Source organism: Narcine bancroftii, chromosome 1 (assembly GCF_036971445.1).
Source record: "Narcine bancroftii isolate sNarBan1 chromosome 1, sNarBan1.hap1, whole genome shotgun sequence".
In the NCBI taxonomy this organism is placed as follows: Eukaryota; Metazoa; Chordata; class Chondrichthyes; order Torpediniformes; family Narcinidae; genus Narcine; species Narcine bancroftii.
The window spans coordinates 259,847,442-259,865,007 of NC_091469.1; the positions used below are offsets into that span (position 1 = coordinate 259,847,442).

General features: G+C 41.8%; 1 protein-coding gene and 1 long non-coding RNA gene across 4 annotated transcripts in view; one reads left to right on the plus strand and one right to left on the minus strand.

Moving 5' to 3' along the window:
- Window positions 1-17,566, minus strand: part of LOC138742330 (potassium voltage-gated channel subfamily KQT member 1) — an 844,658-nt gene that overhangs the window by 19,978 nt on the left and 807,114 nt on the right. The gene's annotated exons all lie outside the window — the stretch shown is intronic.
- LOC138751332 (uncharacterized) lies at window positions 900-11,348 on the plus strand. Its single transcript, XR_011349821.1, has 3 exons — window positions 900-1,115; window positions 5,254-5,361; window positions 10,358-11,348. It is a non-coding gene; the product is annotated as an uncharacterized lncRNA (long non-coding RNA).

The following is a 17,566-nucleotide window of genomic DNA, read 5'->3' on the forward strand; positions in this document are numbered from 1 at the left end:
CCCAGATTCTAACCACCTTCTGGGCAAAAAGGTTCTTCCTCTCAACCACTTAACCTGTATGTTTATCAGCTTCTCAATTTGCTCAGGGGATGTTTTTTCCCCAACTACTTACTCTTTCTATGCTACACATAGATGTGTACAGTTCGACCAAGTCACACCTTCAACTGCCCCAGGACTCTTACAATCTTTATTCTTCTTCTTCTTTGGCTTGGCTTCGCGGACGAAGATTTATGAAGGGGTATGTCCACGTCTGCTGCAGGCTCGTTGGTGACTGACAAGTCCGATGCAGGCACGGTTGCAGCGGTTGCAAGGGAAAATTGGTTGGTTGGGGTTTATTATTCTAATAAAGTAATAACTCCTGTCAAGATATCTATGGGTTCTTTATCTAAATACATAAATTCTGAGATGGGTTCGAATTGTTTGTTGAATGTTAGGCTTGAGTGGAGTATCCAGGATTGCCTTGACAAACACAGGCAGTGTGCCATGTTCAGATCAATTCATAACAGCCAAATATTTTGAATCAAGTCATTCCAGAAATAAGCCACGACAAATGAGGAAGGTCCTAACTTCAATATAGATTCTGTTCAATATATTAGGCCTGATTGATTTCCCTCTGACCTAATACTTAAGCTTACCCTGTGCTTACACCAATCATTACAGTACCTGAGTTTCATCAGGGGGGCTCGGCTCCCAGTGGAATCTAAACCTCAGGAACTGGATCTTGACGGCCTGCCTAGCAATGTTTGCTGCTGTCCTGTTTGAAAAGATCATCCTGATCTTTTCAAACAAGTGCTGGAATAAATATAAATCATTTATATCAAAGTCCTTTAAAATGAAAATAATGAAGCTGAATTAAAAATACCTGAAAATAATTAAACCATTTGTCTTTGTGCAAGGGGTTGTCAACTTCAGTCAAACGAATAGGAGTGTGATCCTCATGTCAATCAGAACCTGGGTAAAGTGAAGGGGCCAGATGGGAGGACATCTGGCTCCTTGCCGCAGCGTGTCGGTAGCAGTCCGGTGATGGAGAAGCAGCGCACATGCGACAGGATCTGACCTACAGCTCATCCTCAATTCTTGAACTTCAATGCATGGCCGCAGAAATCTGAGACAAGGTGAGCAACCAACTGGAGGTGACTATAGGTCCCCTGAGGAAGTGCGGAAAGAAAGTTAGGCCTGGCTGACTGGTTTATCTGAAGCTTTTAATGATTTGGAAACTTCAAAGGAAAGGGTAAAATAAACGAGTCATCTCCCACAGATTATATAAAGGAAAAGCAAATTTTGAAAGGGTATCTATAAAAGAACAAACATGCATTAAATTGATTCTTTTGTCATGTTGTTTATTCATGGAGAGAGAAAAAACGTCCCATTCTAAGCATATCATTGAATATACTCAGAATTAATTTCACTTATTTTCTCACTGTTTAATAAATTAGATTAATATTTTAATTTTAAACAAAGTCTGACTAGCTGCCTTCCTGCTTTCAAAGATCAATGCTAAATGTTACGGAGCCTTTAATGAACAAGAAACACTAAATTAGGTTTCTTGTTGGTCTTTGCTAGGAGTATTTTCAAAAGCTTACTTAGATCACAAGACAAACATGAAAGTTGAGGGAAGTGGAACTTACCCACAAAAGTGATCTAAGATATGTGAGCCAACATAATCCAGGGAAAGATTTAAAGAAAACATCCAAAATGAAACATGCATTATAAAAACAAATTGACTTTAAAGCACTGATCTTTTTTTTCTCCACCTCATTCTGTTTTAAATACACCCACTAATCCCTGCCTCCCCATGTTATTCCTTTTAGGCAATGTTTCACCCTACCCTTGATATTCACTTCTAGAATCCAAGTAACAAACCGTTCATTATTACTTATTTACCTACTTTCCCAATCATACATCCCTTCACCTGATTGTTCAGTCAAGATTGTATTGTGGAAATTATGATTGGTAAGAACATCTCCCCCACAATTTCCATCCATACTTGAGCACCACAGGACTGCATTCTTTGCCCCCTGCTCTACTCACGTTACAGCTACGACTGTGTGACTCAGTACGACAATGACACCATCTACAAATTTGCCGGCGATACCACAGTAGTGTGCTATATAAAGAAAGGCGATGAGTCAGCATACAGGAGGGAGATTGAAACCTTGGCTGAATGAATGGTGCACTGACAACAACCTTGTACTCAATGTCACCAAAACTAAGGAGCTGATTGTTGACTTCAGGAAGGGAAAACCAGAGGTGTAAGATCCTTGGGAGATCAGAGGTGGAGAGGGTGACCAAATACAAGTTCTTGGGAGTCACTCTCTTGGAAGAACATCCCTGGACCCAAGACACTAATAGCTTTTTAAGAAGCATGTCCATGCCTCCACTTCCTCAGGAATTTGCAGTGGTTTGGTACGACCCCGAAAATCTTGGCAAATTTCTACAGAGGTGTGGTGGAAAGTGTGCTGACTGGCTGCATTACGGTCTGATATGGGGACACCAATACCCCTGAATGTAAAGCCCTCCAAAAGGTGGTGGACATAGCCCAGGTCATCACAGACAGAACCCTCCCCACTATTGAGAACTTCTACAGGAAACACTGCCATTGGAGAGTAGCAGCAATCATCAAGGATTGACACCACACACGTTCTGTTCTCACTGCTGCCATCAGGAAAGAGGTCTAGGTGCCACAAGACTCACACTACCAAGTTCCGGAACAGCTGCTACCCCTCCACCATCAGACTCTTCAACTACAAACTTAATCAGGGACTCATTTAAGGACCCTTACTTGTGCATTTTATTATTTTGTTTTCATTTTCTCTGTATTACACAGTTTACAGTTCTTTATTTGTTTACATGTATACACTGTATACAGTTTTTGCTTTGCACTACCAATAAGTGGTTGTTCTGCCTCGCCCACAGTGAAGGGAATCTCAGGGTTAAAAGAGGTACAGGTCGCAAATTCTGCCTTGCTTGAGAGAGATTTTCTTTTCCATGTTACCAGAGTAAATCTCAACTCTCAAGTGTAGCATACAGGGTGAAGAAGAGAGTTTAATCCCATATATGCAAACAATTGTCAAGTCTCCCTTCAGCTTAGCATGTTTCATTTGAAACACACGGCTCAGGCACTGCACTCTAATCTCAATACTGGACAGAGGATCCAGCTCTGCTGAAATCAATGTTGTGAGACTTGAACCTACCATCTTCTAAAACTGACATGAATGCTACAACTGAGCCAAGGTTGTTACTGGTATGTTGCATGTTAAATTCTTTGTCAAAAATGCTGCTTAAGGAGTCTTTATGGTACTAGGAACAAGAAAAATATGTATTTGTTCTTTTAAATTACATTGCAGGTTCATGTGGAGTATGAGAGCGGGGTTTCCATATTTTGTCTTGTGTGCTGACCACCATCAAGCATGTTTAGGCCTGTATTTAGTGCACCATTTTAGGATGGAGGGATTATATGTGGCATTAATGCAATGAGGGATCATAGTGGATCTACCTTCCTGATATCAGGTAGTGACATAGAAAGATAGAGCAACTTACATTTGAAGATAAGGATTTGTTGACAACAGAGATGCCTTCATCTTTGCTGAACAGTGGATGCTGCTACAGCTTTAATTATAGTCAGATCTGTGATAGATACGTATTAATCATATTAAGAGACCACCAGATTTTGAGCTTTCCAAGACATTCACCGGATTTAAATATTCTTTCTAGTTAAAAATAATATCTTCCAGTTAATAATAAAACGTGCATTATAAATTCTGCAAAAGGATGGTGGCCCTGTGGTGTTTACTAGTGTAAAGAAGTAGCTTGAACTGGTTTCACTTGAATACAGTGGCAAAAGTAAGTACTTGGTATCCTCTCTGGCCTTGGTTTCTAATACAACACCAATGTTCCGAACTAAAACTGAAGTAAATACCAATGCCAAAGTATATACACTTTCCCAAAGCTTTGTAAGCATGTTTTATTATGGAAGATAAAATCTACTTGACATTATTGTTTAATTATCTTTTTATTCAACACAAAATATTAAGGGCTTTACTTTCAGAATCAGAATCAATTGTCATAAACAAGTCATGGAATTTGGTGTTTTGTGGCAGCATCAAAAGTGCCTTTGGTTCTTTGATTATTCAGGGATCTGATGGTAGCAGGGAAGAAGCTGTCCTTGTAGCATTGAGTGCTCATCTTTAGGCTCCTGTACCTTTTCCCCGATTGTAGCAGAGTGAAGAGGGCATGGCTGGATGGTGGGGGTCTTTGAGGATAGAAGCTGCTTTTTTAAGACATCATCTCATATAGATGCCTTCGGTGGAGTGAGGTCTGATGCCTGTGATGTCACAGGTTGAATTAACAACCCTCTGGAGTTTATTTTTATCCTGAGAGTTTGCACGTCCATAATCAGGCAGTGACGCAAACAGCCAGAATGCTCTCCACGGTTCCCCTGCAGAAGTTTTCGAGAGTCTTCGGTGACGTACTGAATCTCCTCGAGCACCTCACAAAGTATAGCTTTCTTTGTGATTGCAAAAACGTGGAGGCTCTAGGACAGTTCGTCCGTGATGTTGACACCCAGGAATTTGAAGTTCTTGACCCTCTCCACTACTGAGCCCTTGATGAGGACTGGGTCCTGTTCCCTTAACTTCCTCGAAGTCCACAAACATCTCCTTGATTTTGCTGACATTAAGCGCAAGGTTGTTGTCAGGTTATACCCTGCCTTGCTGATCTATCTCCCTCCTGTACGCTTCCTCATTGCTGTTCTTTATTCTGAATTAATGCAAACTAAGCCCATTTGTAAGTCTTTCAGAGTGAAATGCAACACAGAGGCTCCAATAGCTCATTGGTTAGAGCACTGGTCTTGTAAACCAGGGGTTGTGAGTTGATTCCTCACTGGGGTCTCATTTCTGTGAGGAGCAATGGACAAAATGGTGACTCTCAAAGTTAAAGAATTTAATGTATGTTGCATTCTAAATGGAAATTTGAAAAGAATTGGAACCTTCACCTTTACTTCTTGGTCACAATTTTCCAAAGCATTGCAAATAGAGGTCTGGATCCCAAAGTATGCCAGTAATTGTGATTCTTAATTTCAATGTCGGCCTGAAAAGCAACTTTGTGTACTTTTGTTAGAGATCATAATAGAGAAGGGAGAATTCTTCGCCACTTTACTCCACAGAAGTTTGTAACATTGGTGCTGCTCATATGAAAGCAATCTTCAATTTCTCTCTTTCATGAAAATGATAATGGGTATTTTTCTATCTCCAGCACAGTACAGAAAATTGCTGGAGGAACTCAGCAGGTCATGCAGCATCCATGGAAAGCAAGGGGAGTCAACGTTTCAGGCCTGAGACCTTCTTCATCAGGCATAAGGAGGTGTGGGGGCTATTTCTATGTCTATGTCCAACGCTTCCTTTGCTTGGCTATGATGGAGATAGACCATAGGCATTGTTGGCAATAATGGGGTTCAATAGGAGGAGGCTTGAGTTACATGTGCCCGATTTCATAGCTAGTCACCTACCATGAAAAAGGCTCTTTTTCAATATTTATATTAACATTTCATAATGTAGACAGCATAACAATAGAAATAACATAATTAAAATGGCATGTCCAAGACTACATAGTATAAGTGTCATATATAAATTTCAAAGAGTGAAAATGTGACATATCAGAAATAATTCTCCTAACAAAGAAAATAGAGATCAAGAAATAATTATAATATATATGTGTAAATCCCCAGCTAATCTACTAAAAACAACAAGTGAGCAGCCTACCCTGTCAAATAGTTTAAAACATAGCTCTGGTCCACACCTACAGATAACAAAAATGGCAAGAATTATGTTACACCTGGAAAGGAAGAGTTAATTCATAGAATAACGGCAGTTACATCCCATGAAAGTAATTTTAAAAATAGTTGCCATGTTTCTACAAATAAGTAATTGTACCTAAAGTACGACTTAGGATTTTTTTTCTAGATTTAAGAAAGACAGCATGAGAAATCATTTCAGAGAATCAGATTCTTACTCTTGAAGTAAAATGGCTCTTCGAGCTAATAGAGTAGAAAAATCTACAACTCAATATGTAGAAGTAGGTAAACAACCTACATCTGTAATTCTAAAAGGAGCAGTTATAGGGGTTAGGTTGTAATTGAATAACCAGTATCATTAATAGAGTTTTAAAAATACCTTTCCAAAATTTTTCTAACATATGACTAAAACATATGAGTCAGTATTACATCTATCACAAGTAGAGCTCGTATTAGGAAAGATACGAGTTACATGGAAAAAGGCTCTATCAAGTCCATGCTGACCATCAAGCATCCATTTACACCAATCCTATTTTAAATTTTCTCCATTAACTCTCTCCAGATTCTACCACCCACCAACAACCGACATACTAGGGGCAATATACAGTAGCTAAATTAACCCATTGAGTCATGTGTATTTGAGATGCAAGAGGAAAGCAGAGCTCTTGAGGGTAACTCACACCGCTGCTGTAAGAACTTCAAAATTGAGGTGAGGATGAAGTCCAGGTCCATGGAGTAGTGATGCAGTATCCTATTAACTGTGACACCATGCTGCACCAAGGAGTGCTATCTATATAGGGGAGGTTTCACAAAGTCTGTATACACTTAAGATTTGTCACCTCCTGCAACTTCAAGTAAAGGGCTATGCAAATTACTTGAATTGTCTTATAGAGAAGGTCTCTATCCCTCTCAGATTTCTAACCTCACAAGCACTGCACCAGAGAAGATACCCAAATCTGGTTGTCAAGGAGAAAAGGGCTCTGCATCTTTTTCCTTCACTTCACAAGATCAGGAAGAGAAGGAATGACATTTGCTCTTATTGTAAACCTTCCTAAATACATTCACAGTCCAAGCAGACCTGCTGTCTACTTGTCAGGAGCTCCTAGCAGTAGTCCTGGAGAGTTTATAACACAGAGTAAATACTTTCTCCAGGTAAAATTCCGTCCAGATCTCCCCTGGAGTTTGTGTCCTAGCAAAGCAACCTCCGTCCTTGAAGGAGCAGCTCCCTTCAATGGTTGAAGGAATGCTGTGAGTGTTTTGCCAGTCTGCATTTAAGGGCTGTATCCTGAGGGATTGCAGCTGGTAAGCAAGTGCAAAGCAGCCCTTGGATCTTGTGATAAATCAAGTGAACAGCATACACAGAAGCTCACTCAGTACAGAGTGGAAGTGTACTGACAGAAGCTGACAATGCTGTTTCGTAAACTTTGCAATGTAAGATCCTGATCCAAGTAGCACTTTCTAGATCGGCTTCATTGCTGTTTCTCTGCAAGTAAATCATTAAAATAAAATCTTTAGGATTACTCAGACAACTTAAAAGTATTTGTAGTTAAACAAGAAATATGCAGATGGTGGGGTCTCACAATACACAGAAGCGCTGGAAAAACTCAGCAGGTCACGCAGCAACCATGGGAATCAATATTATGGAGCATAACAGTTAGTGTAACGGTTAATGGAATGCTGTTCCAGTGCCAGAGATTGGGATGGGGTTCGAATCCTGCACTGACTGTAAGGAGTTTGTACATTCTCCCTGTCTGTGCATGAGTTTCCTCCAGGTATTCTGATTTCCTCCCACCGTTCAAAACATACTGGGGATGGTAGGTAATTGGTTGGCATGGGCTCATGAGCCAAAGATCTTGTTACCGGGCTGGATGTCTAAATTTAAAATTGTGATAATTTGGGCCAGACCCCTTTGACAGGGATCTGGAAATAAAAAAGAGAGGGAGAGGAGAGTTCGGTGATAATTTTGCTTACACATTGGTTAGATGTTTGGGAAAAGTATTTTGAAGGGACAGGAGAGGGTTATCTATGTGCACATTAGAAAGGTGAGAGGGGAGAGTGTAACTGGTGGCATAATCTGGGTGGAGACTGGGAAGAACAGGAAAGCATTCCAATGCTAATAGGGTCAGGAAGGTTCTCCTTAGAGGTGACCTGGTACGGGAATGAATGGAAATGGGGTAAAGAGACAAAATAGTCCTAACAAGCACCATAATTGTTGATAGAGAGAGGGGTTAATAGTTGGCCTTGGACAGGACATTATCCTGGTAGCACCTTTCCAGTGCCTTAAGGAGCCTTCTCTATATAATGCAGGTCACAGAGGTATAGAGGAAAGCAAAGAATATTCTGCCAGGTAGATCTTAGAGTCATGGAAAGCCATACAGCATGGAATCAGGCCCTTCCACTCAATTTGTCCATACTTTTAAAAAATATTTTATTTTGAGAATTTTCAATCAACATGCAGTCAAAACGAAAAATAATCAAAAAGAAAAACATCAATATCCATAATATTAACAAAATAATATAAATATCGATCCGCATGTCGATATTAAAGTGTGCAAAAAGAGTCAAAGTGTGATTCAATTATTATAAAGAAAGGAAAATTACAATAAAATGACAAAAATTCAAATTCAATGTCCAAAGGGAGAAAAAGATAATAGAGAGAAAGAAGAACAAAATAAGAGGAACTCACCACCCCCCCCCCAAAGAAAGAAGTAAGAAAAGAGAAAGAATAATAAAAAGAAAAGATTGGCTTCACCTCGGATAAACCCCACTTCCATCAAGGGACAAATAACCTGACTTAACTAGGGTCCTCGGTGCTGTGAGCAGGGGAGGGGGGAACCGTTGAAGATTTACCACGATGTACCTTAGGTATGAATTCCATAATTCTTGAAAATACATCCTACCTGTTTCTGAGGTTATAGGTGATCTTCTCCAGGGGAACACAATTATGCATTTCTATCTTCCAGCGGGCTAAACCTAATTGGAATCAAATTTCCAAGTAACTGCTAAACTGCTAAACTCTGCTAAACTGAGTTTAATGAATATTAATTGATATTTCAACAGCCTCATTTTAGGTCTTATGTCTTCTAAATTTCCCAATAAATATAACACAGGTACCTGAGGGTATCAAATTCCAGCAATTTTTTTCCCCAGGAGATTACCTAAATCTTCCCAGAAAGGCCTCCCTTTAGGGCATGACCAGGTTGAATGCAAGAAAGAACCTATTTCTTGACCACATCAAAAATATTGGTTTGATATTTCTGATTTGAGTTTATGTAGCTTTTGTGGTGTAAGGTATAGCTGATGCAAGAAGTCATATTGCACCATCTGATATCCTAGATTAATCGTGTTAATCATGACGTCCTAACATAAGTTGGACCAGTAAAATGGATCAATTTCTACACTCAAATCTGATTTCCATCTTTGTCTTGATTTATCAAGCCCCTGTTTAGGGGTTCCCTGAATTAAAGAAAGATAGCAGAAAAAAGGGGGGGAGGAGTTCCTCTTATTTTGTTCTTCTTTCTCTCTATTATCTTTTTCTCCCTTTGGTTGAACATGGACATTGAATTTGCGTTTTTGTCATTTTATTGTAATTTTCCTTTCTTTATAATAATTGAATCACACTTTGACTCTTTTGCACACTTTCCATATTTATCCTATTTGCTCTAAAGTCATAAATTGCTCCTGCTTATAAGCATCCTCAGTACACTTGACCCCCCCTCTGGGACCAAATGCCCAGGATTTATTATCAATCGTTAATGGAATTAACATATTTTGAGCTAGGGGTGTTTTGAATGAAAGACCCCCCCCCCCCCCGTACTGAATTTGACCATTCATTTTATTCCTATTGTAATTATTTGCTTTAATAAGGGGGCTTCTTTAGGGCCAGATAATAATTTAGAATTCCATTTATATATAAGGTTTTCTGCTATCCTCTCACCAACCTTAACCAATTTTGCCCATGAAGACTTGTCAAAAAGGGAGGTGACAAACTTCAAATGGGTTGCCCAAAAATATTTTTTGAAATCCGGGAGCATTAATCCTCCCAATTCAAAATTCCAAGTTAATTTATCAATAGAGACTCTGAAAGGCTTACCTTTCCACAGAAACCTCTTGATGCATTTATTAAAGTTTTGAAAACATCTCTGTGATAGAGGAACAATTTGTCCATACTAACCATGTTGCCTTTCTGAAATCATCCTTCTTACTTAAGTTTGGTCCACATCTCTCCAAACATTCCTAACCCATGTCTAAACATCTACTAAATAAACTAATTGTCCCCACCTTCATTCCGTCCTCTGGCAGTTCTTTCCACATTCCCGCCACCTTCTGTGTGAAAAAGTTGACTCCCTTTTAATTTTTCCCCTTGCATCTTAAATCTATGCTCTCGCGTTTTGGGCTCCCTTGCCCTGGGACAAAGACTTTGTCCATGCCCCTCGTGATTTTATATACCTTTATAAGATCTATCAGGAGCTTTGTGCCAAGTTTGAAGTCTATACAATCTTGTTGAAACTTCCAGCATGGTGTTGGCAAGGAAGAGTAATAAAGATTTATATGTCTTAACACTAGATGCTCTTGATGACACCTGTGAAACATGGATGAAGTATCTACATGCAGAAAAGTAAAGCACCTTTGATAATCTCAAAGAACACTAACTAGTGAAGCACTGTTGAAATATCCTCTCTACTGCATTGCAAATAACATGGCAAACAAGATGTGCAATGAATGCATCATGGACCAGATAGTCTGTTTTAGTGACATCATCTGATTGTAGTGACACCATCTGAAGATGGTGGTGCTGACTGAGCCGCTGTAGCTGGTGTGGACCCGTGCAGACCCGCAGGGAGTGAGGGAGTGAAGATGCAGTGCTCCCGTGTGATCCAGTTGACTGCTGTCGGCTCCAAATGGGCTTTTTATTTGAAATCCCGCAACCGTGGACCTGCACCCAAGATGGCGGTGCCCTATTAATTAGCAGCAGCCATAGGGGCTGCAAACTCCAGGAAGATCGCGCACCATCTGAGTGGGAGAAGCGGAGGAAATGACACGCAGGGACGGTGACCATGGTGGCGGACCAGTGAAGGGGCTCTGCAGCTGAGGACCAGCGCATGCAGCAGGGTGCTGGCAACTTGATGCAAAGAACCCATGGGCTGCTGGAGACTGCTGTGGGGAGACTCGCACCAGGCTGCAGACTGACTCTAGCTGGCTGGAGGGGCGCCATGTAACAGAACCAACCAGGGATGTGAGGAGACGGCAAGGGCACTGAAGGTTTCCTGACTGTGTTGGAGGTTCGGATCTGGGGATTGGTTTGCCAATGGTTTGGACTGGACTCAATGTGGCTGAAGAAGCACTGGAGGTGAATCCAAGGGCACTCGGTGAATAAGGTTGGGGGGAGGGGGGAGCTCTCTTTTGCTTCTCTAAGTCTGACTGTAAGGACTATAAGAGGTGCTTCGGCAATTCCTGCCGGTGGCAAATCTGTCTGCCTTGCAGCAGGCAAAAAGTAATTTAATTTAATACAATAGTTTTATTACTATGGCAATAAATTGAATCTTGATTGAAATAAATATTGGGAAATATAGCATATTTTAGCATTTTGAAAGGCCTGCCTCTTCATTAATTTGGTGGAACCTCCTGAAAATCTTCCAGTCCTCTTTCCTTTGTTCAGAAGATGCCATTTAGATTTACAAAGTTAGCTGAAAGTCAATTGGAAACTGACTGTATAAAGCAAAAAGTAAGGGATGTTGGTCTGGGAACACTGCTGTTCCTTCATTCCCTGCCCTTACAGCTTATGCCTTGTGGTTTGAAGCTGGCATTGTTCAGCTGATTTCCACTTGGTGTTGTTTACAAGCTGAAGTCTTTAAATATCCCACAAAGCAATTTAATTTAATCATACAGCAGTATAACAGGCCACTTTTGGCCCACGAGTCTGTGGTGCCCAATTTACACCCCCGATACGCTTTGAACGGGGGGAGGAAACTGGAGCCCCTGGGGAAAATCCAAGCAGACACGAGGAGGACATAAAATTCCTTACAGACAGCGCAGGATTCAAACCCTGGTTTCCTTATTTGTGAATCTACCTGGAGGCCAAATTTAATCTAAAATAAATCTGCGGCTAATTTATGGTTTTGACGAGATATCGCTTACAATCCATCAGCAGCAAACTAGTTATTTTGCAAGGAGATCTTATCCCTTAGATTTCTGGAGAAACCATCAGGGAAGCTAAAGTTACATGGTTGGCGCCAAGGGGGGCATCTGCGGGCATTGCCCCCCAAATGAGGTGTTGTGCCCCCCTGGTTGTCAGACCCGCTCCACTCCCCCCCTCCCCCATGTCAGTAGCGTCTAGGTTGATGCACGCTAACGACTTTCTACCTGCTCCCAACCTCGTCGCTTGGGTGTGTCAAACTTGACGCAATAAAAAAAGTGCCCCCTTGTCTCATGTTGGATGGATGGTCTCAACAATAGCTAGGCTCCTGCCAGCAACCCCCCACATCAACAGGTCAGATCCTGTTAGCACCCCACCGCCCCACCCCTGTCGACAGGTCGGATTCTGTCAGCACCCTCCCCCCCCACCGTGGACAGGTCAGTCCCTGGCACCCTCTACACCCTCTAACTCACTAATGCCCCCCTCTAACATACCTTCTGGTGCTGTCTCTGTAAGGTTATAAGGGATGCTTTGACGGTTTTCGGCAATTAAGTTCAAGTTCATCATCATCTGATTATATATACAACCTTGTCCAGACCATGGTTTAACACACAAAATCACACAACACACAGTACATAATAAAATGGAAGCCAAGGGGCTGAGGAGATGCCATGGTGAGCAGGCAAACCTACAAGCCTACAGCCACCGGTGGCTTCAGGGAGGTGCATTGGAAAATAGACGGCTGAATACAGGAAGGTAGCGACACCAGAAGAGATGATGTGATCCTCGATCACTCACACTCTCTGTAGGGACTTCCTTTTTTTTTTGCAAAATGGCATCAGAGCCTGGCAACTCTTTTCCAGCCTTGGAATGGCACTCAAAAGAAAGCTTCTTACTGACTCCCAAAGCACGCGACAATAGCACACAAATCCAAATCTGAATGATTCAGTTCATTCACTGCCCTCCCTCGTTAGTAAACGGAGACAGAAGCACAATGGCAGTGGAGGAAAAGAATTAGAAAGAGAGAGAAGAAGAAGACATTAGAAAAGAACAGAGAAAGGTGCAGAGAGAGAAAAAGAAGGTGGGGGAGGGGGGGAGGAGAGAAGACAGATTTCCTGAGGTCCTCCTGTCATATGGTTTGGTACAGTGGTAAGTGTTTCACATTCACCAGTTCATCCACAAAATGAGACTCAATCTGAGCATCGACAAATGAAAGGATGTTGTTTTTATTCATGGCTGCTTTAATGAAATAACTTTTCCCTAAATCTTTACATTGAGGGTGATATTCTCCCATTCCGAACCACTGATCAATTTTTATTTTTATTACTTTTCAATCCATCATTCTCACATCAGAGAAAATAAGCAAGGGGGCCTTGCTTCTTTTCAACCACACTTTCCTTTGCCATGGTAATCGCTTGGCTAAGTTATCGAAAAATGGCCTGTTTGGTTCATTTAAATGGGCTTCCTTAAAAAAAAACTTGAAAGAAAATGCATATTTTAGTTGAGAGAAGAGCCAATTTCCAGTATTTCTGCTGCCCTCGCTGATATTTTCATAACTGGTCATTGATTAGAACAGTATAACTGTGTGTCAGCGAAATACAAGCTGTTGGTCTTAACCTTCCCCACCCCCATAGCAAGTCCCACCATCATTCACACTGAGTTGGTACACTTTAACAGCCAGAGTAAAAGGGTTTGCTCTTCAAAAACATTCCCAAATGGGCTGCTTTTCATCCTAAACTACGGAGGCATTACTACCATGTTTCCATGAATCAGTGTCCCAATCCCTGCAAGAAAAAATGATCTGACTTCTACATTTCCAAAAAACAGCATCAACTTGCATTTATATAGCACATCCAAGGTGGCAAAGCACTGCAAGCCATAAACCATTTTCCGCATAGGTAACTATACAAGGCAGTTCAGGCCAGTTGAGATCCAGGCTGAATGAAAACAGGGAGATCAACCTTAATTTCAGTGCTGACGCAGGCACGGTGGAGAAAACAAACAAAACTTTTTAGTTCTGCACTTTCCCTGACATTGCTGACTTTGACCTGAAGAGTTTGGCTGGTAGATGAAGGAACTGCCCAAAGCAGGCCGGTGCCAGCAATAAATATGCAAATCTCATCCGCTTATCGAGAAAGAATCTCAAACTGCATTGTGTCTGGAGATAAAGTGACGAACACAGAAACGGGCCATTCATCCTCTTGAATTTATTCTGTTATTCAACAGGTCATGGTTGACCTCATCTCTGTCCACCCATTTTAACTGCAAATTTGTCACTTCATCATACGCCTGTGATTTTAGTTTTGAATTTTTAGTTGCTTGACCGAGAGAGAGAGAGAGAGAGAGAGAGAGAGAGATACAATATATCATTTTATACATAAAGATTAGTGTTTGTGTTGTGTTGTATGCATCTATGACTAACCCAATTTTGAGGGAAAAATTTCTAGGTTTTCAAAAACTTGCAGTTCAGTACATTTTTCTTGACACTACCCCAGGTGGCACAGTGATGTAGTGGGTTGTGCTGGCTTCCTCACATCAGTATGGCCCAGAATTCAATCCTGGGTCAGCAAGGACTCTCCAAATTGCTAGGGGCGGGGGGGAGGGGGGGAAAGATGGGGTCAAACCAACGACCAGACAGCAAGAAGCCCTCTGAGACAAATCCAAAGCTTTTCTCTGTGGGCCCCCATGGAGCAGGGGTGTTCCTCCCAAACTGTCTCTTCTTGCCTCCAAGCATCTGTGGAACTTAATGTGCTGAGGAGCCTTCCCATCGCAATTACCCTGTGGCAGCTAGCCAACTGAACTTTCCTTTCTGCTTATTGGCCAGCAGCCAACTTTGCAGGGATAGGTGATGGTTTTCATGCAAGTGAGACCTTGACATTTCCCAACTGGCTTGCACCATTCTCACTCACCCCTCCCCATCTCCACCCAAACCCTAGATAGGATTAAACCCAAAGAGAATTATCACTCACCAAGTGAAAGCTGGAAATATACAGTAACCAAAATCTTAAAATGTCTCAGTTCAGCTCAAAGTCAATGATTCAGGATGTGACCGTGCTGAATGAAGTACTAACCCATACAGAGCAAGAGACATGAAAGCAACTTGGATTTCGATGTACTGAAATACCCCAAGTCTCTCCACAAAATAGGGTTAATTGGGAGGAGAGGAGAAAGTAAGATGTTGAAAATACATATTGAGAAGGATAGGAATATCAAAAAGGAGGGGTTTGGGAATAGCACTCCGGGAAATAGTGTAGGCTTTCAACCTGTCCCAGCTGGATCAGAGATCCAAATGAGAATGAATAACTAGAGACTAGTGGAACTAGTGAGAAGAGACCTGTAGAAGTTAAGACTGGAGATGATGATGAGGTGAGAGGAGAGTAAAACCATGGAGTTTTAGTCCTGCGCCCATTTGTGTAATTGTTGGGCTGAATTCAATTTGTCCCATTTTTCTAGCTCTTGGCTCTTCACCCTTGAAGATTATGGTTCATCTAATTTATTCATAGTGAGGGGTTTTCCCCATCAGATGGAGAATATCAGTGCCAAATAAATGATGTAATATTGGGGAAGAAAACTGTTTGAATGGAGGAAGTAAGACGTCCTGATTGTGAATTTCCACCATAGCCTTGCTTTTGGAGGGAAATGACTACAAGCAAATGTTAAGTATGAAATGTTGACGTTAACCTTGCACCTCTCAGTCAACAAGGGGATGAAATCAGTTGGATTTTGTCCACCACTTTCGCCAAGTGTCACTATCCCCTTTCAGTATTAACAAGAATTTGGTAGAATTTCTACGATCAATAGCATCTGAGAAGCACAACAACACCCAGGCAAGGTTAATGGTTTGATTAGCAATGACAACAATATCCGTTTCCCCCCCATTACCAGTGAACTGTGGCTGCAAGATGCATCATAATTTTTCAGTTCTGCTCCTGACATTATTGTTGAAGAAACATAATCTCAACAAAAGTAGCAACGAAAGAAGAAGCCCTGTTAAAGTGATTTAGGGATTATCTAACTAAACAGGTCTTCCAAGTGCTATTCATATCTGATGTAGATGAGGAGAGGCATAAGGAAACTACAGCAGAACATCAGTAGACTAGTTTGGCTTGAATGTCTGGTTTCTATGATGAATGCCCCTGGAGCTCAGCTATTAATCAGGTGAAAAGAGAAGGAAATGCAGGCTTTCCCCCCCCCCCCCCCCCCCCCCCCCCCCCCCCCCCCCCCGTGACTGTTTCCCCAGCCTCCCTTGCCTGACCTGTACGATCAGATTTATTGTCAGAGTGCATACATGACATCACATACGACCCAGAGATTCCTTTTCCTGCAGGAAAGGCAGAATAACCACTTATTTGGAGTGGAAGAACAATCTGTACTCAATGTACACACCTAAACAAATAAACAAATTGTGCAATGCAGAAAAAAATGTCAATACAATGCAAAAGTAAGCATCCTGATTGAGTTGGTCGTTGAGGAGTCAGATGGTGATGGGGGGGGGGGGGGGGGCTGAGGTGGTAGCAGCTGTTCCTGAACCTGGTGGTGCAAGTATTGTGGCACTGACATCTCTTTCCTCATGGCATCAGTGAGAACGGAGAGTGTGCTGGGTGGTGTAGGTCCTTGTTGATTGCTGCTGCTCTCCAATGGCAGTGGTCGGTGCCTATCGATGCTCTAGATGGCGGGGAAGGTTTTGCCTATGATGTCTTGGGCTGTGTCCACTACCTTTTGGAGGGCTTTACGCTCAGGGGCATTGGTGTCCCCTATACATAATGCAGCCGGTCAGCACACTTTCCACCACACGTCAGCTTTCATCACTCCTCCTCACCTTTCTGAAGCACTGTCATTGAAACTCAATGCACGATCCCCGAAACACTGGGCTGGCACAGTGTCACAGTCTATACAGCCTCACAGCTGAAGCAACCTGAGTTAACTCCTGACTTCAGTTGCCATCTGTGTTGAGTTTTCAAGTTCTCTTGGTGACCCTGTGGGTGCCCTGGTTTCTCCTGCATCCCAAAGACATGCAAATTGACAGGATAATTAGCTAGTGTAAATTCCTCCTCGGGTGCACGTTATTGGCAGAAGGGGTAGTTGACGGGAATGTGATGAAAATAAAATAGGATTCTTCTAAAGTCTAAATTAGATTCGGGGCAGTATGGTTAATGTAGCGGTAAGCACAACGTTGTTACAGTGCCAGCGATCCGGTCTGGGGTTCAATTCCTGCGCTGTTGGTAAGGAGTTTATACATTCTGTCCATGTTTCCATGGGTTTTTTCCAGGGACTATGTTTTCCTGCCACCATTCAAAAACATACCAGGGGTGTAGGTCAATTGGGTGTAATTGGGCTTGTGGGCTGAAATGGCCTGTTACCATGCTGTATGACTCAATTTAATTTATTATTTAGATTCGTGTAAACGCGACTTGATGGTTGGCACAGGTCTAATGGGCTGAAGGGGTATGTCTGTGCTGTCGGACTCAATGGCACAGCTAATCGAGCAGCAGGCAAAAATGAAACAGTCTTCCCCATCTCTTTAATTTACCAATATGCTCGCACTTGGCAATTTTATGACCATTCTTCTGAGAAAGCGTAAATATCAATTGTTTTTATTTTGTGTGCAAGTGAAAATAAAGTGGTTTCCATAAATGGCA